The following is a 20,225-nucleotide window of genomic DNA, read 5'->3' on the forward strand; positions in this document are numbered from 1 at the left end:
GAAGGGGTCAGGGTCAATAGCAACACCATGTGTGACAAACTTCCTCCTCTGCCTTGGTGGGTTCTGCGCTTCCTGGCGGATTTGTTGCCTCAGAGGTTTTCGGCAATCCTCAGTTTGGCTCCTTTTGTTAGTGGCACAAACCTGCTGTTCACTCAGCTAACCTCATCACTGGCCAACATAGGGAAAAGGAGGAGAACACTCCCCTTGCAGTCTCTGCTGACCCACCTAATGGGTCGGGGGACAGGCCAGAGACCGTCCCGTCTGGTGGGACCCACAGTCCAGATCAACTCCTCTCATTTCAAATAGGGCTGTGTCCTAATTAGCCTACTTGCCTTAATTGGTTCCAGCAAGTTCCTGATTGTTCTAGAACCACCCCTGTTACCTTACCCAGGGAAAAGGGACCTGCTTAATCTGAGGCTAACATATCAGCCTTCTATCACTCTCCTGTAGCCATCTGGCCCGATCCTGTCACACATGGTTATGCAGTAGTGGGAAGTGGAAAGAAGGCAATAGAATAGATTAAACTGTCTCAGTTGAGGTGAATCCACACATTTTTTTGGTCAAGGAAAGTAGAAAGGATGGACAGAGAGGAGTTAAGGTGTCAGTGTATATTTTAATAATTCAGGGCAACTGCACCTGTATTTCCGCTTTGTGATCCCTTGAGGGCACCCGCTCTAGGCTTCCAGTCATCACTTCTCTTGGACAGAGACCCACATCTCTTTCCATCCTGATCAGGGTTTTTCCAAGCTGCACAGTTCCCTGCCTACACTGTGATATCCCCAGCAAGCCAGACTGCCTAAACAGGCCTGTGTCTGCACTTTGCTTGCTCTCTGATGGCTTATGTAATGGCCACCGGTTATAATTTGCAACACAGCTCTTTCTAAGTTAGCACATTTATTCTTAAAGTGAAAAGCATCAAGGAGAATACATATAAAAACAATAGAAATTCCTATATGCATATTAAATACTTACCAAAGGGCACCCATCAGTCTTATGGGGTCCTTCCACCCCTTCCCAGGAAGGATGGGGCCCCTTCAGACAGCAGGTCCCATCAGTTTGCTGGAACAGAAAGAAGGCCCGAGTTAGTTTAAACTGAGGCTGTATATCCAAAAGTCCTTTCTTTATGTGTTGGTCTCTAGAGATTCCGGTGGCGAACTAGTATATGTGATCCTCCTCACATGGTGGTACTGGTCAAAGTGAATCTGCCTAGTCGTCTCCCACTGTTCTTAGTTCCATGAGGAGCTGTAGTCCTCCTCCCGCATGGAATTAGATATAGTCCCTGGCCCACAGTGATACAGAACTTAGTACAGTAAGATGTCCCAAAGATCCATCTGTCTCAAAAGAGCAGACAGAGAGGGGTCACTAAAGGTGTCAGTGTATGTCGTATAGGTAGGGCTGGGAGCACCCAACACTTCCCATTACAAGACATTTTTTCCCCAGTTGGCCCAGCTTTAGCCACGGGGGCTGAAATTTTTCGTGCTGGTTCTGACACGCTGTATCTCGGGGGAACACCCGCACCCCCATGTTCATCCTTATAATATGATTGTGTTGTATCTAGTGCAAAGTTTATCATGTTGGGTGTCTTTAGAAGGCTCATGATGCACTGAGCATTGTTACAGTAATGTTATAGGTTGTAATTTCATGTATATAGTTATGAGGCTGAAAATATGTCCTCAAGGCATAAAAACAAGCCTAGGCAAAACTCTCAGGGCATGTATGGGACAAACCCAGCCCAGCCTCACAGGAACAAAGGACAGTGGCTTAGGCAGCAATCCATTGGACTCTCACGTGAGTCACTCACCTTTCCTAGGTCAGTCAGGGTCTACGATGAGGTAATGCTCACATGACCCTGAAGTGGTTGGGAGCAAAGCCAAGAGGGAAGAAATAACATGATAAACAGGAGATGCATTTGCCATGCTCTCTCTCTCCCTCTTCCACCTACATCTACAGACATCACCACCAAGCGACTGAGGCGCTGATCAAAGAGGAGAGCCTGGCTGAAGGGCACCCAGCCAGCCTGTGGTGAGAAGCATTTAAGTTTGTAAGGGCACTGAAAGTGTTAAGATCAGCTTTGAATGCATTTTATTTTATTTCATTTGACCAAATCTGACTTGTTGTGCTTTGACTTATAATCACTTAAAATCTATCTATTGTAATTAATAAATTTGTTCGTTTATTTTACCTGAAGCAGAGTGTTTGGTTTGAAGCTTGTCAGAGACTTCGCTTGGGATAACAAGCCTGGTATATATCAATTTCTTTGTTTCAATTTCTCATACAAGCTTGCAGCGTCCAGCGGGCATAACTGGACACTGCAAGATGCAGGTGCCTAGGGTTGTGTCTGGGACTGGAGATATTGACTAGTGCCATTTGGTTGCACAATCCAAGCAGCAGCTGGCCAAAAGTGCTCACTCACATGCTGGGAGCAGCTTACATGCCAGAGACTGTGCATGAACATCCTGGAAGTGGGGGTTCTCACAGCAAAGCAAGGTAAGGCTGGCTCCCAGAGTTGAGGATTGGATTGGCCTAGCAGATCATCAGTCCAGATAACACCATAGGGGAACGTCACACTGTCTGTCTGCCTTAATCCACATTTTATATAGCCTTTTCATTACAGTTTGTGCTTCCTTTTCCTAACCAGTAGCAAATACTATAGCTATACATATTTATTTAAACAATTTTATACCGTAACCTTATAGTCTTATTTTTTACATTTAATAGAAATTCATATTTAAAGTACACAAAACTAGTATGTCCATTTTTGTGTTAAATAAAGCTGCCTTGAATGTGCAAGATACATAAGGAAATGGCCCCACCAATGATGATTTCATAGAATATCAAGGTTGAAAGGGACCTCAGGAGGTCATCTAGTCCAGTCAAAGCAGGACCAATCCCCAAACAGATTTTTGCCCCAGATCCCTAAATTACCCCCCTCAAGGACTGAACTCACAGCCCTGGGTTTAGTAGGCCAATGCTCAAACCACTGAACTATCTCTCCCTCCAAATAGAGACACCGTTGAATAAATGCACACATACTGAATATTGTTCTCAAGATGGTCAGTAACATTAAAGGCTAAAGCTGGAATTTGCAAAGATATGTACAAGAGTTAGACTTCCAGCGCTTACCGCTGGTCAATGAGCATTGGGTACCTAATTCCCTGAAGCACCCTGAATAGCCCAGCCAGAGATAACATGAGCAAGGGCGGAGGCCTGAAAGTCAAACTTTGTGGGATGTGACGCAGGTAAAGATCTGTACGCACAGACAGACGTAGCACATCCTCCAGAGGAGGAGCCCTGTCAAAGGATCTGTGTGTAGTCCCTTTGTAATGGCCCAACTTTGCAAAGTCTTTGCTCTTTTCAACTCAAATTAACCCAGTCCATCAATTTACCATAAAACTAATCAATCAGCCCTTAGGCTCCAGGGCTTGTAGTCTTCCTTTACCTTCCTGTTGGTTTCCTGGAGGCAGCCTGGCAAGGGGCTGTTAGTGTTTCTGTGGTGTGGTGTGTAGTTGCTGATGAGTATTTGCTTCAGGTTGGGGGGCTGTCTGTAAGCAAGGATTGACCTGCCTCCCAAGGCCTGTGAGAGTGGGGGATCGTTGATGATGTGCTGGAGAGGTTTTAGGTAGGGGCTGTACGTGATGGCCAGTGGTCTTCTGTTATTTTCCTTGTTGGGCCTGTTCTGTAGTAGGTGACTTCTGAGTACCTGTCTTGTCTGTCAGTTTGTTTCCTCGCTTCCCTAGGTGGGTATTGTAGTTTTAAGAAGGCTTAATAGAGCTCTTGTACATGTTTGTCTCTGTCAGAGGGATTGGAGCAAATGCAGTTGTATCTTAGAGCTTGGCTGTAGACAATGGATTGAGTGTTGTGGTCTGGATGAAAGTTAGAGGCAGGCAGGGCCACCCAGAGGGGGAGGCAAGTGGGGCAATTTGCCCCGGGCCCCGCAAGGGCCCCCACGAGAATGTTGGAGGCTCCCTCCCACCTCCGCCTTCCCCCATTCCCCGGCGCCTCAGCGTGCCACATCCAGGAGCGGTCCTGGACAGCACTGCAGTGGCGTGACTCCAGTGGGGCCTGAGCTCCTCCCACTCAGAGCCGCATGGTAAGGGGGCAGGGCTGCAAGCTCCGGCGAGACCTGAGCTCCTCCCACTCAGAGCTGCGTAGTAAGGGAGTGGGGCTACAAGCTGTGGCTGAGCGACAGGAGCTCAGGTCCCACTGGAGCCACGCCGCTGCAGCGCAGTCCAAGGCCGCTCCTGGATGTGGCATGCTGAGGCTCTGGAAGAGGTGGGGGTAAGCGGCATGGTAAGGGGGCCAGGGCCGGGGGGTTGGATAAGGGGCAGGGAGTCCCAGGGACAGTTAGGGGACAGGGAGGGGGCAGAAGTTCTGGGAGGTGCGGTCAGGGGATGGGAGGTTGGATCGTGGGCATTCCGGGGGTCTGTCAGGACTTGGTGGGGGGGATAGGGGTTAGGGAAGTCAGGGGACAGGGGGGGTTTGTGGAGGTGGAGTCCTGGGGTGGTGGTTGGAGGGGGTCTCGGGGGGGTGGTCAGGGGACAAGGAGCAGGATGGGGGGAAGCTGGGGGACAGGAAGTGTGTGGGGGCTGGATAAGGGGCAGGGGGAGGCTGTTAGGGGAGGCACAGCCTTCCCTACCCTAAAGCTCATTCAGCAGTTTGAGGCTTGCGAACAGCTATTTAACACAAAGAGCGAAGCTGTTATCTTTTCCCTTAGGGCTACCATCCCTTTCACTTCTCAAATGCCAAATTTTAGTCTACATTTAATTTCAGTGCCATATGGAGATTCATGTCAGGGGAGGGTAGTTTCATTTACAATTAGCCACTTTAGATTAACAGTGATAGAGCCAAGAGAGCATGGGGGAGGATCACATGAGAAGAGCAATAGCCTACACCACCTACCTGCTTCCCAACCCTACCAAGGGAGACCCCCCCACCCCTGCATTCCCTGAGGCTCCAGAGGGGTTAATTCAGTGGTTCTCAAACTTTTGTACTGGTGATCCCTTTCACATAGCAAACCTCTGAATACGACCTCCCCTTATAAATTAAAAACACTTCTTAATATATTTAACACTATTATAAATGCTGGAATCAAAGCAAGGTTTGAGGTGAAGGCTGACAGCTCATGACCCCCAGTAATAACCTCGTGACCCCCTGAGGGGTCCCAACCCCAAGTTTGAGAACCCCTGGGTTAATTTAATTTTAGCAATTTAATTTAATTTAATTTAATTCACATGCATGTGCTGTTTTGAACATTTTAGTTTTCACAACATAGGCTCATCCCAGATTCTGGAACAAGCTCAAATGCTCAGTTCGTGTAGTATAGCTTATGTACATACTAAAAACAAACCCACAGGAACCGTCTCCAGTTTGTGAGGGACCCCATGGAACCAGTCTCTAGGAAACAGATAAATGCATGGAGGTTAAGTCCATTAATGGCTATTAGCCAGGATGAGTAAGAAAAGGTGTCCCTAGCCACTGTTTGTCAGAGGGTGGAGATGGATGACAGGAGAGAGATCACTTGATCATTGCCTGTTAGGTTCACTCCCTCTGGGGCACCTGGCATTGGCCATTGTCGGTAGACAGGATACTGGGCTGGATGGACCTTTGGTTTGACCCAGTATGGCTGTTCTTATGTTCTAACCTAAATGAACCCAAAGTTATAGAGACAGATATGAATCAAGGAAGCCAGCAGAGTATCAGAAACCTGGAAATATCTCTGACTGGATGGGCGTAAGCGTTTGGTCACAAGCTGAGGTGGCTCAAACGTTCTGGATTTTTTTTTAAGCAGAATTTTTTTTATTGTTTCTTTAAACAATCAAACAGCAAGCAGCAAATATTTGGCCATACACTTCTGAAACCCCAAACCATGTTCAGGTTTTGGCAGAGGAATTTCAGCTTTTCAATTAAAAAAAAAACACAACAAATTTTGAAGGAAAGCAGACATTGTCCGTGATTTTTTCTGCCCCCACGAGAATATAGTATTCTATAGTATTGCAACTTTTTTTTAATGCAAGGGCCCCTTGAAATTGCTTTGCCCCAAGCCCCCTGAATCCTCTGGGCAGCCCTGGAGGCATGTAGGTAAGTATAGTAGTCAGCAGGTTTCCGGTATAGGGTAGTGTTTATGTGACCATCAGTTATTTGCACTGTAGTGTCCAGGAAGTGGATCTCTTGTGTGGCCGATGGTGGAGTAGAAACATAGAAACACTAACCCAGGAACCAATCCCTGTAACAAACCCCATTGCCGTCTCTGTCCCCAATCTGCTCTAGCAACACCACCATAGGATCCAACAACAACAGCCACCCCATCAGAGGTTTGGTCACCTGCACATTTACTAATGTGATATATGCCATCATATGTCAGCAATGCCCCTCTGCCATGTACATTGGCCAAACCTCACAGTCTCTACATAAAATAACAAATGGACACAAATCTTACATCAGGAATGGTAACATACAAAAGCCAGTGGGAGAACACTTCAATCTCCCTGGACACTCAATAACATATTTAAAAGTAGCCATTCTTCAACAAAAAACCTTCAAAAACAGACGTCAAAGAGAAACTGCAGAGCTACAATTCATTTGCAAACTTACCACCATTAATTTGGGCTTGAACAGGGACTGGGAGTGGCTGGCTCACTACAACTGGAGTATTGTGTCCAGTTCTGGGCACCGCATTTCAAGAAAGATGTGGAGAAATTGGAGAGGGTCCAGAGAAGAGCAACAGGAATGATTAAAGGTCTTGAGAACATGACCTATGAAGGAAGGCTGAAGGAATTGGGTTTGTTTAGTTTGGAGAAGAGAAGACTGAGAGGGGACATGATAGCAGTTTTCAGGTATCTAAAAGGGTGTCATCAGGAGGAGGGAGAAAACTTGTTCACCTTAGCCTCCAATGATAGAACAAGAAGCAATGGGCTTAAACTGCAGCAAGGGAGATTTAGGTTGGACATTAGGAAAAAGTTCCTAACGGTCAGGGTAGTTAAACACTGGAATAAATTGCCTAGGGAGGTTGTAGAATCTCCATCTCTGGAGATATTTAAGAGTAGGTTAGATAAATGTCTGTCAGGGATGGTCTAGACAGTATTTGGTCCTGCCATGAGGGCAGGGGACTGGACTCGATGACTTGTCAAGGTCCCTTCCAGTCCTAGAATCTATGAATCTATGAAAAGCAATTTTCCCTTTCTTGGTATTGACATCTCCTCATCAATTATTGGGAATGGACAACATCCACCCTGACTAAATTGGCCTTCAACACTGGTTCTCCACTTGTAAGGTAACTCCCTTCTCTTCTTGTGCCAATATATATGTATGCCTGTATCTGTAATTTTCACTCTATACATCCGAAGAAGTGGATTTTTTACCCACAAAAGCTTATGCCCAAATAAATCTGTTAGTCTTTAAGGTGCCACCGGACTCCTCGTTGTTTTTGTGGATACAGACTAACATAGCTACCCCCTGATACTTGGTTTCATTTGATTTATTTTCTTTCTCCTCCTTTGTTTGGAAATCCAGGGGTCCCACTGTCCCTCATGCCCTTGAATCCAACAACTCTTTGAGGTATTCAGACACTATGGTAATGTGCACAGTTTAAAAAACTAGATAGAGAGACAAAGCTTACACAAATCAAACCGCAGGGTGTTTCAGGGCAGAAATGGTTGAGGGTGTTAGTGTGGGAGCCATAAGGGTCTATTGCAGATGGGAAGGATAGCTGTGAGCTTTTAACTCACTGAACTTCAAAAAGCTTTGTTCTTTCCTTCAAAGAACCCTTAAAAGGTGGTTTGGCAGGAGATGCAGAGCTCTCTCCCCAGGCGATGTAAGCATTGTTCCTCTTCGATGTTATTGATCCTTGTTCTTGGGCCCTGAGCGAGCCAACTCAGTTGGAAGTAGAAGAAAGCTCCTTTGGTGCCATCCCATCCCTCTCTCTTCTAACCCTGCTGCTGCTCCTAGGGCACAAATAGGCAGCACTTTTTCTAGGCTCTAGACAATGGAAGAGAGGCTGGATCGCCATTCTCTTCCCAGTAGAGAAAGAGGAGATACCTGTTGCTCTGGAAACATGGGTTTGAAACATGATCAACGGCTCCTCAGAGCCACAGGCCCTTTGGTCCTCTAGAGAGACAAAGCCTAACGTTGTGTCTCAGGCTGAATTTGGAAGGTGCCCTTTCCCCCATGGGGATGGACACCTTGAGGTTCCCAGGCTCTAATCCTTCGGCACAGAGCTTGAGCTCACCACCACCGCCAGAGCCTGGCCACTCTCACTCTTCCTGCTGTTAGCGGGGACCTTGCCTCACCCGGAGAATTCCTGTGAATTTTATCCCAGGGGTTCACTTTTGTCACAATTTTCCTTTCTGTCCCAGGTACCAGATACAACCCAGCTACAACATTCCCTGGAGTGTTGAGTCATGGTGTATCCCCCATTTTGCATTCACCAGACTGTGAACTGCCCGATTGCAGAGATGACTCACAATCAGAATGGAGAAGAGAAGTTACTTGTCCGCCAAAAGCCCTCCGTCTCCTCCTCCAAACTCACTGTGTCCAGGAATCCTTCCTACCGCCCTGAGCAATAGTCTCACAGGCCCTCCATCTTTCACCTGAACCACCGTCCCATGCCTGGTCTCAGAATCAGCCTGCAGGCTCTGCAAAGCCTGTGGCTACAGGACTCCCTTCCCCCTCTTTTGGGGGAACTAGAAAGATTTGTTTTTCTTTCCTTCTGTTTGAGGAGTTGGTCCAATTTAGTATGACATCTTGCACTGCTGACAGTTTTGAGGCTGATGAAATATTACACGTGCCAGTCTTTTCTGACTGTACACTATGATGTAATACTGTATAAACCAGAGAAACAGCAAAGAATGAAAACAGTGCCAGGGATCTATATAGTATTTGGCAAACAGAGCCCTATCTGCCAAAGGTGCAGCACATCCCCATCCGTCAGTGATCCAGCCCATTCACTCTTGCAGAAGCAGACTCATATACCACCTTCCACCTGAGGCACTCAGAACTAGCACTGGTCAGAAAATAGGTTTATTTTTCATAAAGAAACACCATAAGAAGTCTATCTGCAACAATAGTTAACTTCTGGCTATCAGCTGGAATGCAGGGACTGGCAGAATTTCTGCCTGACCTGTTTTGTTTAAACATAAAAATAAGAACTGTATTTTCTTCCAGCCCATCTTTCCTATTAGCAAATTCTTTCCACTGGCCCAATAGCTAGTTCTAGAGCCTAGTAGTGTATTAGATGCAGTTTCAGATATGGGAAGAACAGGGGTTGATTCAGAAGGGCTGTTTAAAGAAGAGGGTCTTCAAAACTCTGGAACTGAAGAGAGAAACGAGTGGCCAATACACTGCAGCACTCCATCTTCCCACTCGGTGCCTTCCAAGCAGAGCCTCCCCTGAGAGTTTTAACAGGGAAAAAAACAGCAGGGATAGAGCAATTACAGATCCCGGGGCCTATTGGCCCTGATTAGATGGATAAAGGGAGAGTTTGGGAAATGGAAAGTGACTGCCACATTCTGCACATCAGCAGCCATTGCAAATTAATCCAGCATCTCCCAGACATATAAGGATAGCAGGGAGAAGAGCTGGAGACTGTGTGGTCAGTTGACACCTTTGGTGGAACTGCTCTACCATCTCAAACTTTGGGAAGTTATCTATGGTAAATGTACAGAACTGGGTCTAAGATCCCATTGGCCCATTAGACACTATGCTAGGTCATTGTTGCCAAGAAGTCTAATGGCATATTAAGCTGCATTAGTAGGAGCAGTGCCAGCAGATCAAGGGAAGTGATTATTCCCCTTTATTTGGCACTCCTGGGGACACATGTGGAGTATTGCATCCTGTTTTGGATCCCCCACTACAGAAAGGATGTGGACAAATAGGAGAGAGTCCAGCAGAAGGCAACAAAAATGATCAGGGGGCTGGGGCACATGACTTATGAGGAGAGGCTGAGGGAACTGGGGTTATTTTAGTCTGCAAAAGAGAAGAGTGAGGGGGGATTTGATAGCTGCTTTCAGCTACCTGAAGGGGGGTTCCAAAGAGGATGGAGATCGGCTGTTCTCAGTGGCGGTTCTCAAAGCAGGACCAACACCAACTAAATCATGCCAGCTAGGGCTTTGTCAAGCCAGGCCTTAAAAACCTCTAAAGAAGGATATTCCACCCCCTTCCTAGGTAACCCATTCCAGTGCTTCATCACCCGGCTAGTGAAACAGCTTTTCCTAATGTCCAACCTAAACCTCCCCCATTGCAACTTGAGACCATTGCTCCTTGTTCTGTCATCTGCCACCACTGAGAACAGCCGAGCTCCATCCTCTTTGGAACCCCCTTTCAGATAGTTGAAGGCTGCTATCAAATCCCCCCGCCCACTCTTCTCTTCTGCAGACTAAATAGCCTCAGTTCCCTCAGCAGGGCCGTCCTTAGGATTTATGGGGCCCTACGCAGTATTATTAAACTGGTGCCCCTATGCTTCATTGAAGGAGTTTCCCAGCCGGCACTGCTGACCCCAAGTGTGGCGAGGAGACAGAGCCCTTGCCTACTGCTGACACACACAGAGCTTCATACACAGCAGACTCTGCAACAGTGGCTCAAGGCAGGCTTCGCACTGTCACATGGGGGCTGCATCTTGCCAGAGCCCATGGCCCTCCTGCAGCCCCTAACCACTCCTGGCTCACCATGAGCATTTTGACAGCAAGTACCAAGCAGTAATAATGACAACAATAATATAAATGTGTGTGTGTGTGTGTGTGCGAGAGAGAGAGCGCCAGCGCGTGTGAGAAACAGAGAGCGAGCCTGTGTGTGTGCGCGCATGTGGCTGTGTGTTGGGGAGTGTGAGACTGTGGGTATGTCTACACTATGAAATTAGGTCAAATTTATAGAAGTCGGTTTTTTAGAAATTGTTTTTATGCAGTCAATTGTGTGTGTCCCCACACAAAATGCTCTAAGTGCATTAAGTCGGTGGACTGCGTCCATGTACCGAGGCGAGCGTCGACTTCCGGAGCGTTGCACTGTGGGTAGCTGTGAATAGCTATCCCACAGTTCCCGCAGTCTCCGCTGCCCATTGAGATTCTGGGTTGAGATCCCAATGCCTGATGGGGCAAAAACAGTGTCGCGGGTGGTTCTGGGTACAAGTTGTCAGGTCCCCGCTCCCTCCCTCCCTCCCTCCGTGAAAGCAACGGCAGACAATCGTTTTGCGCCTTTTTTCCTGGATTACCTGAGCAGACGACATATCACAGCAAGCATGGAGCCCGCTCAGCTCACCATCACCGTATGTCTCCTGGGTGCTGGCAGACATGGGACTGCATTGCTACACTGCTACACAGCAGCAGCTCGTTACCTTTTGGCAGCAGATGGTGCATTACGACTGGTAGCCATTGTTGTCATATTCCTGGGTGCTCTTTTAGCCGATCTCGGTGAGGTCGGTCAGGGGTGCCTGGGCAGACATGGGAGTGACTCAGCCCCATCTTCTGCCGAGCACCCAGGAGATGACGATGGCTAGCACTCGTATTGCACTGTCCTTTGGCGAGCAGCCAGGAGATGATGATGGTTAGCAGTCATAATGCAGCATCTTCTGCCGAGCACCCAAGAGAGGATGATGGCTTGCAGTTGTACTGCACCGTCTGCTGCCAGCCTAAGATGTAAAAGATAGATGGATCAAAACAAGAAATTGACCCGATTTGTTCTGTGAAATCAACAGCCTGCTAAACCCATGGTTTTGAGTTCAGTCCTTGAGGGGGCTATTCTGTGTGACAGTTTGTGTTTCTCCTTCATGCAAAGCCATCTCTTTTGTTGATTTTAATTCCCTGTAAGCCATGTTGTCAGTCACCCCTCCCTCCATCAGAGCAACGGCAGACTATTGTTTCGTGTAAAACCAAGCGAGGAGGCGACGGCAGTGCGGTGACGAGAGGGACATGGTCATAGACTTCTCACAAAGTACGGGCCGGGCAATGTGCCCCAGCAATGTGCACATCATGCTGATGAGCTCTGCATGAGCTCTGCAAACACGCTGGCCAAACAGGAAATGAAATGCAGAAGTTCGTGGACCTTTTCCTGTCTACCTGGCCAGTGCATCTGAGTTGAGAGCGCTATCCAGAGCGGTCACAATGGAGCACTCTGGGATAGCTCCTGGAGGCCAATACCATCGAATTGCATCCACACTATCCCAAATTCGACCCGGCAAGGCTGATTTCAGTGCTAATCCCCTCGTCGGAGGTGGAGTAAATAAATCGATTTAAAGAGCCCTTTAAGTCGGAAAAAAGGGCTTTGTCGTGTGGATGGGTCCAGGCTTAAATCGAAGTAATGCTGCTAAATTCGACCTAAAGTCGTAGTATATACCAGGCCTGTGTGTGTGTGACAGAATCTGTACTGGGGGACGGTGACTCATGAGAGGCAGAGTGTATGTGGGTGTGAAAGCCAGTCTGTGTGTGTTAGGGAAGTGTGAGAGACAGTGAGCGCACTGTCACTTTAAGTCCCTCCCTCACTCCCCTCCTCGGCCCGGCTTTCCCCACCACCATTAACTCATGGAAGTTTCCCCACTTCCTGTCCTGGCCCTGGCCCGGCCCCCACCGGAGACCAAGTAGTGCAGGCAGGCAGAGTCCAGGGAGGGACTCCGTTCCTGGTGGCAGTGGGCCAGGCCACCGTGCTGCCAGTGACCAACCGTGCCACTCTGGGCTCCCCGGGGCTGGGACAGCAGAGCCGGAGGTGGCTGAGGAGCGAGTGAGGGAGGGGGTGAGGTTGGGGTCAGGGGGAAGCCTGCCAGCCCAGAGCAGGGGAGGGGCCAGAGAAGAGAGGATTTCAGCCACAGCCAGTGAGGGAAATGGTGTCCCAAATTTTCGGGTGCCCTACACAACCACATTAGCTGCGTATGCCTAAGGATGGTCCTGTCCCTCAGCCTCTCCTCATGTGCTCCGGCCCCCTAATCATTTTCATTGCCCTCCACTGGACTCTCTCCAATTTGTCCAAAACTGGACAGAATACTCCAGATGTGGCCTCACCAGTGCCAAATAGAAGAGAATAATCACTTCCCTCAATCTGCTGGCAATGCTCCTACTAATGCAGTCCAATAAACCATTACCCTTCTTGGAAACAATGGCACACTGTTGACTCTCACCCAGGTTCTCGTCCAGTGTAATCCCCAGGTCCTTTTCTGCAGAACTGTTGCTTAGCCAGTCGGTCCCCAGTCTGTAGCAGTGCATGGGATTCTTCCGTCCTTGTTACATAAGAACAGTCATACTGGATCAGATCAAAGGTCCATCAAGCCTAGTATCCTGTCCTCTGACAGTGACCAATGGCAGATGCCCCAAAAGGAAAGAAACAAACATGTTATCATCAAGTGATCCATGCCCTGTCACCCAACCCCAGCTTCTGGCAAACAGAGGCTAGGGACACCATTCCTGCCCATCCTGGCTAATAACTTATCTTCCATGAATCTATCTACCTCCCTTTTGAACCTCGTTATAGTATTGGCCTTCATAACACCCTCTGTCAAGGCGTTCCAGAGGTTGACACTGCGCTGCATGAAAAAATACTTCCTTGTGTTTGTTTTAAACCTGCTACCTATTAATTTCATTTGGTGGCCCCTTGTTCATGTATTATGAGAAGGAGTAAATAACACTTCCTTATTTACTTTCTCCACACCACTCATGATTTTATAGACCTCTATCATATCCCCCCTTAGTCACCACTTTTCCAAGCTGAAAAGTCCCAGTCTTATTAATCTTTCCTCAAATGGAAACTGTTCTATACCCCTAATCATTTTTGTTGCCCTTTTCTGAACTTTTTCCAATTCCAATATATCTTTTTTGAGATGGGGCAACCACATATGTACGCAGTATGCCCAATCACCCAGTTTTGCGAGGTCCTTTTGTAGCTCTTCGCAATCTTGAGTAGTTTTGTATCATCAGCAAATTTTGCCACCTCACTGTTTATCCCATTTTCAAGATCGTTTATGAATATGTTAAATAGGACTGGGTCTAGTACAGATCCCTGGGGGACACGACTATTTACCTCTCTCCATTCTGAAAACTGACCATTTATTCCTACCCTTTGTTTCCTATCTTTTAACCAGTTACCAATCCATGAGAGAACTTTTCCTCTTATCCCATGACTGCTTATTTTGCTTAAGAGCCTTTGGTGACAGACCTTCTCAAAGGCTTTTTGAAAATCTAAGTCCACTATATCCACTGGATCCCCTTTGTCCACATGCATGTTGACCCTCCTCAAAGAATTCTAGTAGATTGGTGAGACATGATTTCCCTTTACAAAAAACATGATGACTATTTCCCAACAAATTATGTTAATCTATGTGTCTGACAATTTTGTTGTTTATGATATTTCAACCAATTTGCCCGGTACTGAAGTGAGCCTTAAAGGCCTGTAGTTGCCAGGGTCACCTCTGGAGCCCTTTTTAAAATTGGCATCACATCACAGAAGCTGGGGTTGGGTGACAGGGCATGGATCACTTGATGATAACATGTTTGTTTCTTTCCTTTTGGGGCATCTGCCATTGGTCACTGTCAGAGGACAGGATACTAGGCTTGATGGACCTTTGGTCTGATCCAGTATGACTGTTCTTATGTAACAAGGACGGAAGAATCCCATGCACTGCTACAGGCTGGGGACCGATTGGCTAAGCAACAGTTCTGCAGAAAAGGACCTGGGGATTACACTGGACGAGAACCTGGGTGAGAGTCAACAGCGTGCCCTTGTTTCCAATGACTGGAGAGTCATTTGGTACAGAAGCTGATTTAAATGATAGGTTACAGATGACAGTTAGAAGTCCTGCAATTTCACATTTGAGTTCCTTCAGAACTCTTGGATGAATACCATCAGATCCTGGAGACTTATTACTGTTTCGTTTATCAATTTGTTCCAAAACCTCCTCTAATGACACCTCACTTTAGGAAAGTTTCTCAGATCTGTCACCCAAAAAGAATGGCTTAGGTTTGGGAATCTCCCTCACATCCTCAACAGTGAAGACTGATACAAAGAATTCATTTAATTTCTCCATAATAGCCATATCATCCTTGAGTGCTCCTTTAGCATCGCTATAGTTCAGTGGCCCCACTGGTTGTTTAACAGGCTTTCTGCTTCTGATGTATTTAAAAAAAAATTGCTATTACTTATGTTGTCTTTGGCTAGCTGTTCTTCAGATTCTTTTTTGGTCTTTCTAATTATATTTTTACACTTCGTTTGCCAGAGTTTATGCTCTTTTCTATTTTCCTCATTAGGATTTATCTTCCACTTTTTAAAAGATGCCTTTTTGCCTCTCACCGCTTCTTTTAGTTTGTTGTTTAACCACGGTGGCCCTTTTTTTTGTTCTCTTAGGTTGAGGGATAACTCAGTGAAGGGGGAGGGATAGTTCAGTGGTTTGAGCATTAGCCTGCTCAGCCCAGGGTCGTGAGACCAATACTTGAGGGTGGGGGCATTTAGGGATTCGGGGGGGGGGAGATCTGTCAGGGACAATACTTGGTCCTGTTGGTGAAGGCAGGAGACTAGACTCAATGACATTTCAAGGTCCCTTTATAACATAAGAACGGCTGTACCACGTCAGACCAAAGGTTCATCTAGCCCAGTATCTGTCTGCTGACAGTGGCCAATGCAAAGTGCCCCAGAGGGAGTGAACATAACAAGCAATGATCAAATGATCTCTCTCCTGCCATCCGTCTCCATCCTCTGACAAACAGAGGCTAGGGACACCATTCCTAACCCATCCTGGCTAACAGCCATTTATGGACTTAACCACCATGAATGTATCCAGTTCTCTTTTAAATGCTGTGATAGTCCCAGCCTTCACAACCTCCTCAGGTAAGAAGTTCCACAACTTAACTGTGCACTGTGTGAAGAACTACTTTCTTTTATTTGTTTTAAACCTGCTGCCTATTAATTTCATTTGGTGACCCCTAGTTCTTGTATTATGGGAATAAGTAAATAACTTTTCCTCATCCACTTTCTCCACATCACTCATGATTTTATAGACCTCTATCATATCTCCTCTTAGTCTCCTCTTTTCCAAGCTGAAGAGGCCTAGCCTCTTTAATCTCTCCTCATATGGGACCCTCTCCAAACCCCTAATCATTTTAGTTGCCCTTTTCTGAACCTTTTCTAGTACCAGTATATCTTTTTTGAGGTGAGGAGACCACATCTGTACACAGTATTCGAGATGTGGGCATACCATGGATTTATATCAGGGCAATAATATATTCTCAGTCTTATTCTCTATCCCCTTTTTAATGATTTTTAACATCCTGTTTGCTTTTTTGACCGCCTCTGCCCACTGCGTGGACATCTTCAGAGAACTGTCCACGATGACTCCAAGATCTTTTTCCAGACTCGTAGCTAAATTAGCCCTCATCATATTGTATGTATAGTTGGGGTTATTTTTTCCAATATGCATTACTTTACATTTATCCACATTAAATTTCATTTGCCATTTTGTTGCCCAATCACGTAGTTTTGTGAGATCTTTTTGAAGTTCTTCACAGTCTGCTTTGGTCTTAACTATCTTGAGCAGTTTAGTATCAACTGCAAACTTTGCCACCTCACTGTTTACCCCTTTCTTCAGATCATTTATGAATAAATTGAATAGGATTGGTCCTAGGACTAACCCTTGGGGAACACCACTAGTTACCCCTCTCCATTCTGAGAATTTACCATTAATTCCTACCCTTTGTACCCTGTCTTTTAGCCAGTTCTCAGTCCATGAAAGGACCTTCCCTTTCATCCCATGACAGCTTAATTTATGTAACAGCCTTTGGTGAGGGACCTTGTCAAAGGCTTTCTGGAAATCTAATTATACTATGTCCACTGGATCCCCCTTGTCCACATGTTTGTTGACCCCTTCAAAGAACTCTAATAGATTAGTAAGACACAATTTCCCTTTACAGAAACCATGTTGACTATTACTCAACAGTTTATGTTTTTCTAGGTGTCTGACAATTTTATTCTTAACTATTGTTTTGACTAATTTGCCCGGTACCGACGTTAGACTTACCGGTCTGTAATTGCCGAGATCACGTCTACAGCCCTTTTTAAATATTGGCATTACATTAGCTAACTTCCAGTCATTGGGTACCGAAGCTGATTTAAAGGACAGGTTACAAATCTTAGTTAATAGTTCTGCAACTTCACTTTTGAATTCTTTCAGAACTCTTGGGTGAATGCCATCTGGTCCCAGTGACTTGTTAATGTTGAGTTTATCAATTAATTCCAGAACCTCCTCTAATGACACTTCAATCTGTGACAGTTCCTCAGATTTGTCATCTACAAAAGCCAGCTCAGGTTTGGGAATCTCCCTAACATCCTCAGCCGTGAAGACTTAAGCAAAGAATCCATTTAGTTTCTCCGCAATGACTTTATCATCTTTAAGCGCTCCTTTTGTATCTTGATCATCAAGGGGCCCCACTGGTTGTTTAGCAGGCTTCCTGCTTCTGATGTACTTAAAAAACATTTTGTTATTACCTTTGGAGTTTTTGGCTAGCCTTTCTTCAAACTCCTCTTTGGCTTTTCTTATTATACTCTTGCACTTAATCTGGCAGTGTTTATGCGCCTTTCTATTTGCCCCACTGGGATTTGACTTCCACTTTTTAAAGGAAGTCTTTTTATCTCTCACTGCTTCTTTGCATGGTTGTTAAGCCACGGTGGCTCTTTTTTAGTTCGTTTACTGTGTTTCTTAATTTGGGGTATACACTGAAGTTGGGCCTCTATTATGGTGTCTTGAAAAAGCACCCATGCAGCTTCCAGAGATTTCACTTTAGTCACTGTACCTTTTAACTTCTGTTTAACTAACGCCCTCATTTGTGCATAGTCCCCCTTTTGAAATTAAATGCCACAGTGTTGGGCTGTTGAGATGTTCTTCCGACCACAGGGACGTTGAATGCTATTTTATTATGGTCACTATTTCCAAGCGATCCTGCTATTGTTACCTCTTGGACCAGCTCCTGCGCTCCACTCAGGATTAAATCTAGAGTTGCCTCTCCCCTTGTGGGTTCCCGTACCAGCTGCTCCATGAAGCAGTCATTTAAAGTATCAAGAAATTGTATCTCTGCATTTCTTCCTGAAGTGAAATGTTCCCAGTCAATATGGGGATAATTGAAATCCCCCACTATTATTGGGTTCTTAATTTTGATAGCCTCTCTAATTTCTCTGAGCATTTCATCATCACTATCACTGTCCTGGTCAGGTGGTCGATAATAGATCCCTAATGTTATATTCTTATTAGAGCATGAAATTTCTATTCATAGAGATTCTATGGAACATGTGGATTCACTTAAGATTTTTACTTCATTTGAATCTACATTTTCTTTCACATATAGTGCCACTCCCCCCCGCCGCATGACCTGTTCTGTCCTTCCGATATATTTTGTACCCCGGAATGATTGTGTCCCATTGATTGCTCTCAGTCCACCAGGTTTCTGTGATGCCTATTGTATCAATAGCCTCCTTTATCACAAGGCACTCTAGTTCACCAATCTTATTATTTAAACTTCTGGCATTTGTGTACAAGCACTTTAAAAACTTGTCCCTGTTTATCTGTCTGCCCTTTTCTGATGTGTCAGATTCTTTTTTATGTGAATGTTTATCATCTGATCTGGCCCTTACATTATCCTCTTCCATCCGCTGCTCCTGACTATAACCTGGAGATTCTCTATCATTAGACTCTCCCCTAAGAGAAGTCTCTGTCCGATCCACATGCTCCTCTGCAACAGTCGGCTTTTCCCCATCTCCTAGTTTAAAAACTGCTCTACAACCTTTTTAATATTTAGTGCCAGCAGTCTGGTTCCACTTTGGTTTAGGTGGAGCCCATCTCTCCTGTATAGGCTCTCCCCATCCCAAAAGTTTCCCCAGTTCCTAATGAACGTAAACCCCTCCTCCCTACACCATCGCATCCACGCATTGAGACTCTGAAGCTCTGCCTGCCTACCTGGTCCTGTGTGTGGAACTGGGAGCATTTCTGAGAATGCCACCATAGAGGTCCTGGATTTCAGTCTCTTCCCTAGCAGCCTAAATTTGGCTTCCAGGACATCTCTCCTACCCTTCCCTATGTCATTGGTACTTACGTGTACCACGACCACCGCCTCCTCCCCAGCACTACACATAAGTCTGTCTAGATGCCTTGAGAGATCCGCAATCTTTGCACCAGGCAGGCAAGTCACCATACGGTTCTCCCGGTCATCACAAACCCAGCTATCTACGTTTCTAATGATCCAATCTCTCATTACTAACATCTGCCTTTTCTAGTAACTGGAGTTCCCTCCTCCAGAGATGTAACCTCAGTGCGAGAGGCAACCCCAGCACCATCTGGAAGGAGGCTCCCAACTATGGGAAGGTTTCCCTCTACTCCCATTGACTGCTCTGCTTCCCTGGGCCCTTCATCCTCCACAACAGCGCAGGGGCTGTCTGACCATAGGTGGGACAATTCTACAGTGTCCCAGAAAGCCTCATCAACATACCTTTCTGCCTCTCTTAGTTCCTCCAGTTCCACCACCCTGGCCTTCAAAGTGCATACGTGGTCTCTGAAGGCCAGGAGCTCCTTGCACCAACTGCACACATATGCCATCTGCCCACAGGGCAGGTAATCATACATGTTACACTCAATGCAATAAACTGGATAGGGCCCACTCTGCAGCTGGGCTTCTGCCTGCATTGTCTCCTAGTTAATGGAAGGGTTGTTTAAACGGTTGTTTAAAGCAATAAGTTTTGAATGTAGTTTGGTTTATAGGTTTTAAGGGGACTAAAGGGGCACAGATAGGACCGACAGGGGACTCCTGCTCCCTTCCCACTCCCCCTCCAAACTCCCTTGCGAAACTCCCTGTTAGCAGCCCTGGTTGCTTGTATAAAAGCCCTGGCCTGTGTGAATGCCCCACCCACTGATTAAGGCTCAGCCAATTACCAGAGGCTTCTAGCTTTCAAACCTTCCTTTGACGCTCACAGCCTCCAACTGCCAGCCATAGCACACGGTCCGTCAAACAGCCAAACAAACAAACAGACTGACAAACACGAGCTCAGCACACAGCAAGTAGCCCCCAAACACAAACAAACATACACTACAGACAGTCACCTACCCCACAGATGTTGTATTTGCTCCCCCTTCACCTGGAGAACTCCCTTGCAAAACTGTCTGTGTTCCAGTTCTATGAGATAAATATATGGAGACTTACCTATTTTTTAAATTGGGGTGTACATTTAAGTTGAGCCTCTATTATGGTGTCTTTAAAAAGTTTCCACACAGCTTGCAGGGATTT

Source organism: Gopherus flavomarginatus, chromosome 14 (assembly GCF_025201925.1).
Source record: "Gopherus flavomarginatus isolate rGopFla2 chromosome 14, rGopFla2.mat.asm, whole genome shotgun sequence".
Lineage (NCBI taxonomy): Eukaryota > Metazoa > Chordata > Testudines > Testudinidae > Gopherus > Gopherus flavomarginatus.